General features: G+C 37.5%; 1 pseudogene; it reads right to left on the bottom strand.

The window, feature by feature from the left end:
- Window positions 1-6015: 6015 nt before the first annotated feature.
- LOC141493829 (small ribosomal subunit protein uS10-like) lies at window positions 6016-6347 on the bottom strand (annotated as a pseudogene).
- Window positions 6348-7798: the final 1451 nt, after the last annotated feature.

The following is a 7798-nucleotide window of genomic DNA, read 5'->3' as shown; positions in this document are numbered from 1 at the left end:
ATTTCAGTAAAGTGGATGGGGACCTGGGGGTAGAGAAGTCAGATTGCAAAGGGTTAAAAAGAATGGTTGGTAAAGAAGTAAAGTCACATTTTTCCCCAAAACAACGTTGGGAGGGAATGAAAGAAGAAGCTAGATATCTTTGTAAGGTCAAGAGGTTTTCCTAGGAATGGGGAAATCTGTGCTTGCTAAAAGATAGAAATTATTTAGAGATTTCAAATAGCTAAATGTTTTCGTAATATTCCACTGAACAAACACAAACATGCTCTTAGTAAAAGAGAATCTGATATGCATTATGGGAAGAATCTGCTTATCTTGAGATTAGACATCCTTGAAATAAGTTTAATTAGATATCTAAAGTAAAGCCCAACTATGTAATATAACATTTAAGCAGTAGGCATTTTTGAGGGACTTCACAAGCACTAAGTAGTCAATTTATTTGAACTTCATAAAAAGCTGGGATGCTCATTTCAACTGAATCAATGATCTATTGGTCTAAAAATGTCTTATGACTAAATGGATAATGAAGCATTGGGGTTAGTAGGGCACTTAATGACTATCATTCAGAGTTGTAACTTGAAGTTCTGATGCCTAATGCAAGTAATACAAAATGCAATCAGTTCAAGTTAGAATAAAAGGTAACCACAAAAATAATGAAAAATTTAGTATACCTGAGTTGGGAACAGGGGAAGAGTTCAAAAGGAGAGATCCTGGGATATCATGAGGCTAACATCAGGGAGGATGCTTCAGGGGCCAGGCTAGGGAGAAACTTGTATAGAGTTCAGTCATTAAGGGAAGGAAGTTTCTTTTTTTCTCATCTGCCATCTAGCAGCTTCCAATTTTAACTAATTAGTCTCACTACCTAGATGCTAAGCAAAGGGTTTTTTTTTTGTTTTTCATTTTGTTTTTAACTTGCCAAACCAGTATATAGTACTCTTGGAGCCTTCTAAGTTTCGACACCTTGGGGCAAGGCCCATCCCACTTTTGTCCTTATGGCTCTGCCACACTTTTTTCCAAACCAAGTTTCATAAATCAAGGATAATATATCCACTTTTTTCCCCTGAATGTTTCTCATTTAAAAGAAAATTAGCCCCATCTGATGAATGAAAAAAAAAATAAATGTACAGCTGTAACCTTAGTTGTTGAAAATAGGTTCTTAATAACATTGAATAAAGACAAACAATTGGAATGTATGAGAGAATTCAACTCTTTCAACAGCATCATCAGCTGTGGGTAATCGAATTAAAATCTTAGTCAATCATCAGGGATTTTGTGTGTGTGTGTGTGTGTGTGTGTGTGTGTGTGTGTGTATAAAAGGAAGAGTCAAGGACAGAGAAAGAGATGGAGATAGAGACAGAGATGGAGGGGGAGGGAAAGGGAAGAACTAAAGGAGAAAGAAAGAAAGAAAGAAAGAAAGAAAGAAAGAAAGAAAGAAAGAAAGAAAGAAAGAAAGAAAGAAAGAAAGAAAGAAAGAGAAAGAAAGATGAAAGAAAGAGAAAGAAGGAGAAAGAGAAAGAGAAAAAAGAGAGAGAAAGAGAAAGAGGAAAGAAAGAGAAAGAGAGAAAGAAAGAAAAAGGAAGGAAGGAAGGAAGGAAGGAAGGAAGGAAGGAAGGAAGGAAGGAAGGAGAAAAAAGAAAAAGAAAGGGAGATGGAGATGAAGAAAGAGAAAAAAGGAGAGAGTATAATTTTGTTACTTTCAGTTAGGTCCAACTTTTCTTGATCCTATTTGGGTTTTTTTGTCAGATATGGAGTGATTTGCTGTCCTTTCCAGTTCATTTTACAGATGAGAAAATTGAGGCAAGCAGGGTTAAGTGACTTGCCCAGGATCCCACAGGAAGTTGAGTCTTCCTGACTCATCGTCCATACACCATCTACCTGCCCCTACAGCGTGATGTAGTGAATATCAGATTGACTTCAGACACAGGAGAAATTTGGATTTGAGTCCCAGTTCTAGTATAAATAGGCTATGTGCTCCTAGATAAATAACTGAACCCTTCCATCCCTGAGGCAACACTGTCAGTAAAATGGAAAAGTTCAGATCAACATGGAAGAAGGTCCCAATCAAAAGAAATTAGAATTGCCTTTAAAAAAAACAAACATGCATTTAAATAAATGAGCAAGTGCCTATGCAGTATAAAATATCTGGGTTGAATGAAATATTTTCTCTTAAAATAACTTGTTTCACTCAATTGCCTGAATGATTTGGTGTCACCACCCTGATTTCCTTAATTACTCTTAATCCCGCTCCTACCACATCCACATACACACCCTTCTTTTACAAAAATAGTACTGAACTTTTATTCCCTTTAATGGTTTCCATTGGTTGTTTAGAAGCTATCAAATTGCTCACCTTCACACATGAGTTTTTCATGATTGTAGTGGCCCTTATAACATAAATCCACACCAGTGGAATGATTAGGCAATAATGCCTGCCAAAGAGTCTATTCTCCTATAAATACCCTGATTGATCTGTTGAGTAGCAATTAGATTTTCCTAATAATAAGTTTCTTCCATTTTATATAAAGCTGCATTAAACTGGCTATCCATGGGCAAAAGATATTATTCTGTGAAGGACTCTCAGCTGTAAGATTACTTTACAACACAAGCTAGCCCAAAGCTATAGCCATCTGCCTTTAAAACTCACCAGGTTTAGTAAATGTGATTGTCTCTAGGTTTCAGCCAGCTAACAAAAGCTGGTATATTGCCATCCTTTTTAAGAGAAGATGATGCTATTGGAAGTGTTGTTATCCAGGTATGTGGGTGAGGTTGAAAACAATAATGTATAACCATAACAGCTTCTTCATTCTGCAAACTTGAGGGAAAAGGCCTTGGTTTGGAGGGCTCCCCTTTAAGGATTTGTGAGCTTTACCTCTGTTCAATTGTGTACCTCACTGACTCCATGATGCTTCTCTTTGAGAGAACCTGGAGTATGGTACTACAAGTGACCTTTATGTTCTGGCATAGGGTTTGGACCAAGTTGGATCCTGGGAAGAGCCTGCCTTCTAATAATAGGGGTTAGCCTGTTTTCTCATTCTCTTCACCTTGCAAAACCCCACTGGGAAATTAATTAGCCTCTAAGGAAAAATTCTCCCCATGTCTTAGATAATAACTAATATCTAGAAATAGTTGACCAGAAGCAGGTACAGAATATTGTTGTCTGCTTGGTATAATTTGTGTTACATTAGAAATAGTTGCTTCATAGGAGTATGTATCCTCTCCTCAACATGGACTTCTTTTTCTTTGATGAATTCAAGTCTCATAGGCTTTTGGACCACTGAAGCTCTATTATTGTCTCCTCCATTAGAACTTCTTAAGAATAGGGGCTATCATTTTTTTTCTTATTTTCCTATATCAAAAGCTACATAGCAAATGTTTAACAATTAACTCTCTGGTTGCTGATTTCCAAGGTGTAAATGCTCACACTGAAAAAATGAACAACTGGCTCTCATTAGCTCCAGTACACCATGGATTTTGGATTTACAGTACTTGGCACTTTGATAGTAGCTAGGTGGCATAGTGGATAGAGTACTGGGCCTGGAATCAGTAAGACCTGAGTTCAAAATCCAAAATATTCACAAACTATGTGACCCTGAGCAAGTTCCTTAACCTCTGTTTACCTCAATCCACTGGATTTGGAAATGGAAAACCACTCTAGTATCTGTGCCAAGAAAATGTTATACAGGGGCACGGATAGTCAGACATGACTGAGCAACACAGTACTTTATAAACTTTTTTTTTAGTTTATTCATTCTTGAATTGTGATCTTGAACACTGAGAGACCTGACAGATATGACTGCTGATTCCTTTCAGTGATATTTGAAAAATCATGGAAACCAAGAATAATACCACAGGAATGGAGAGGTGCAATGACCTAATTTTCACAAAATAGAAGAGAATAGTTTCTGTAACCTGTAGGCTCAGAGATTTATCATTGATTCCTAGAAAAACTCTGGAAGAGATTAGATCTAGACAGTAGACATCTAGAAAGTGGAGCAATGACTAAAAATGCCAGCATACTTTCATCAAAAGCATCTTCATATATACAAAAATATTTTTAACAACTCTCTGTTGTGACAAAATATTGAATATCTATGAATTGGGAATTGATAAACAAATTATGACATATGAATTAATGAAATAAAAATTGAGAAAGGGACAGTTTCAGAAAAACTTGAGATTTTCATAAATTGATGCAAAGTACAGTGAACAGAATAAGAGCAATTTCTACAAAAACAACATTGTAAACACAAACAACTCTGGTAGGTTTAAATACTCTGATCATCACTGCAATAGCCAAGAGTGTTTCCAAAGGGTAGATGTTATACTGTTACTAGCAGAGAGTGATGAACTTAAGATGCAGAATGAAATACATTTTTAAATAGTCAGTGGAGAAATTTGTTTTAATTGTATGTGTTCATATACATATATATGTATGTGTTCATGTGTTTGTATTTATTTCTAACAAAGATTTGGGGGGGGTGTTCCTTAGTGGGAAGCAGCAGGAAGAGAGAGAAAATAAATGCTTATCATCTCATTGAAAATTTATTTACTTTTTTTGACCCAGTTACTAAATTGGGTAGATCATCGAAATGATAAAATTTAAATAAATCTTAATAAAATATTGAGTAAAGTGTCTCATACTATTCTTATGGACAATATGGAAAGATGTGGAATAAAAACAACATAGTCTGATGGATTCCATACCAGCCAACTAGCTGAAGTCTTACTCATCCTAAATGGTTCAAAGTCAATTTGATAGGAGGTCTCCAGTAAAATGTCCTAGGAATCTATGCTTGTCTATCATTTTTCTTAGTGATTTGAATAAAGTATAAATGCTGTACTCATCAAATTTGTAGACAACACAAATCTTAGAGGGATATCTAACATACAGAACCAATATCCAGAAAGATCTTAACAGATCTTAACAGAATCTATTCTGATGAAACTCAGAAGGGATAATTGAATCTGAAAGTTCAACTTCACTTGTGTAAGATGTGGGGTGGGGGGAAGAGAATTAGAAAGCAGATGTGGGAGGCTTAGTGGACCATATGCTCAATATGATTCAATATGAACAGAATTCATTACAAAATTCAATATCACAAGTAAAAGAGGGGGCAGAGATAGAAACTAGGTTTTTTAATGTTTTTTTAAGATTTTGGGTGCTTAATGAACTGCCAGGTCAATATGAGTCAGCATTTGTAGTCAAAATGGTAATGTTATTTTGGACTGTATTAAAATATGCATTATTATTGTTCAGTTGTGTCTGACTCTTCATGACCAATCTGAGATTTTCTTGGCAAAGATACTGTAGTGAATTGTCATTTCCTTCTCTAGGTCATTTAACAGGTGAGGAAACTGTTCAGTGACTTGCCTTGGGTCACACTGCTATTAAGGGTCTGAGATCAAATTTGAATTCAGGAAGATGAGGTTTAGAATTCTAACCACTATACCACCTAGCTGTCCTTAAGAGGCATAGTTTCCAAATACAAGGAGGTGAGAGTTCCTTTGCATTCTGCCCTGATCAGATCACATCTCATGCCATAGTTAAAGAATAGCATTGACCTGTTGGATAGCATATGGTGAAGGACAAGAAGACTATGAAGAACCTAAGATTATATCTGTTGAGCATCATTTGAAGGGACTAGGGATGTTCAGGGCTGGAGAAAAGAAGACTCAGGAGGGAAGTGGGACATGATGACCGTGTCCCATTTTAAGTACGCTCACGTTTGCCTCAGTTTCTTCAGCTGTAAAATGAGGATAATAATGGCTCCTACCTTACAAAGTTATAATGAAGATCAAAAGAGTCCAGGGGTGGAGGTGGTGGTTTAGACCTGCTTTTTTTCACATCATAGGTGAACCAAGACCAAGGGACTGACCTTAAAAAATAGGAAATTTAGGTTTCCCAACAAGTGTTTGCTCTAAAGTTGAGATGAGCTGTTTTGGGAGTGGATGAGTTGCCCCTCCTAGGAAATCTTTTTTTTCAATACTTGCATTCAATTTATTAAAAGAGATGACTGATTAGGCATCTGCAATGGTGACTTCAGCTTCTACCTGGTTCAATGCTGATAGAAGTGATTTACTTAACACTTTCAGAAGGGCTGTGCAAATTAACAAGGTGTTGGGGATTCTCATCTGGAACTGAGCCCAAGTCTTTGAACCTTCACTGCAAATATCTTGGTGAGCATTCGAATAGGTCCCTTCACTTTCAGGCTCTTTTCTTTGACTCCTCCAATGAGATCGGCACACACTTTCTCCAGTGACTTCACACTGTGGCTGGTGAGGGTGCTACAGACCCAGTGGATGGCCACTTGGGGCTCCACGAGTGTCTTGTCAGTGTCTTTGAATGCCATGGCAAGTGGAGCAGCTTCCTAGCTGACTTACTCCTCGGTGTGAGTCAGGAGGAGGAAAGGCAGGGAGTGCTGCCTACACAGGGTTGCAGCAATGGTAGCGTCACCCCTAGGATCTTCAAGCAGAGGATCAATGCTCACTTAGCCACTCGTCCTTTTTGGACATAAGTCAAACTAGACACCATCTCAGGTTCCATCTATCTTTACAGTTCTGTAATCCTATGATGCCAAATCTCAGATCCCTTTCAGCCTCTTGGGTCCAAAGTCCTGAAACAATTCATCACTCAGGAACAGTTCATCACTCAATAACATTCATTCTCTGAGAGACTTTTGTCCAATTTCTTCACTCCTTTCATTCTTCCCATTTTCTTATGTGAATTGGCTAAACCCAATCAAGATTTGAAGTACAAAACATAGAACTACTGATCCAACTGTACTATCACAAGAAGTGGCAAGTCATTTGGTTTAAACTGAAACATCACTGAGGCACCTGTGGCAATAATAATAGGTCACATTTATACAGGATTTTAAGGTTTCCAAGAGCAGTTGGATACTACAGTGGATAGAGGGCTGGACCTGGAGTCAGGAGGACTTAGTTCAAATCTGGCCTCAGATAGTTTCAAGTTGTATGACCCTTGGCAAGTCACCTACCACTGTTTGCCTAAGTTTCCTCATTTGTTAAATGAACTGGAGAAGGAAATGGCAAACCCCTCCAATATCTCTGCCAAGAAAACCTCAAATGGGATCATGGGGAAACTGAAATGGCTCAACAACAAAGGTTTTCAAAATGCTTTTCATACATTATCTCATTTGATTTCACAGCCTATTGAAGACGGTTATTATCCCCATTTACCAGATGGAGAAATTAATCCCCATTATTATTCCATTTTGACAGATGGAGAAATTAAGCCTCAGAGATGTTAAAGACTTCCCTACTTCCTAAGTATATGAATTGTCCAGTGTGACAGAGAATTTGAACTAGCACTTCTGGTTATACATTTAATGTTCCATCACTGTGCAGCTAATACAAACCTCTCAAGAGTAATTCTGAAACATACTTTTACATACAACTCAATCAGTCTCACATTAAGTAAGTAGGCTCTTTAGTTCCATATTGTTCCCACTCTTTAGTTCTATATTGTTCCTACTCAGCCTTCCAGAGAAGGTAGTTGAGCACAGTGGGTATAGGGTCTCCTGAAGCACCAGAAGATTCAGGCTTTGGATTCAAGTCTTCCCTCTTATTGAGTGACCCTGGCCAAGACACTTACTTTTATAGTGTTCTAGGCAATTCTCTAAGATATAATTTGCAAAGATGCAAACCTGGATCAGTAAAAGTTTCCTCATCTTTGGAGTTCTGAGGAAATGGCAGGTCTAATTTCTAAGCCCTTCCTTTCTAAATAAATCTGATAACTTTGAAGAACCAGAGCTTGATTTGATGGCCTTGGAAGAAAGAC

This window comes from Macrotis lagotis, chromosome 7 (assembly GCF_037893015.1).
Source record: "Macrotis lagotis isolate mMagLag1 chromosome 7, bilby.v1.9.chrom.fasta, whole genome shotgun sequence".
In the NCBI taxonomy this organism is placed as follows: domain Eukaryota; kingdom Metazoa; phylum Chordata; class Mammalia; order Peramelemorphia; family Peramelidae; genus Macrotis; species Macrotis lagotis.
The sequence above is the reverse complement of the archived record's forward strand: the minus strand, read 5'-3'. Positions and strand labels throughout refer to the sequence as shown.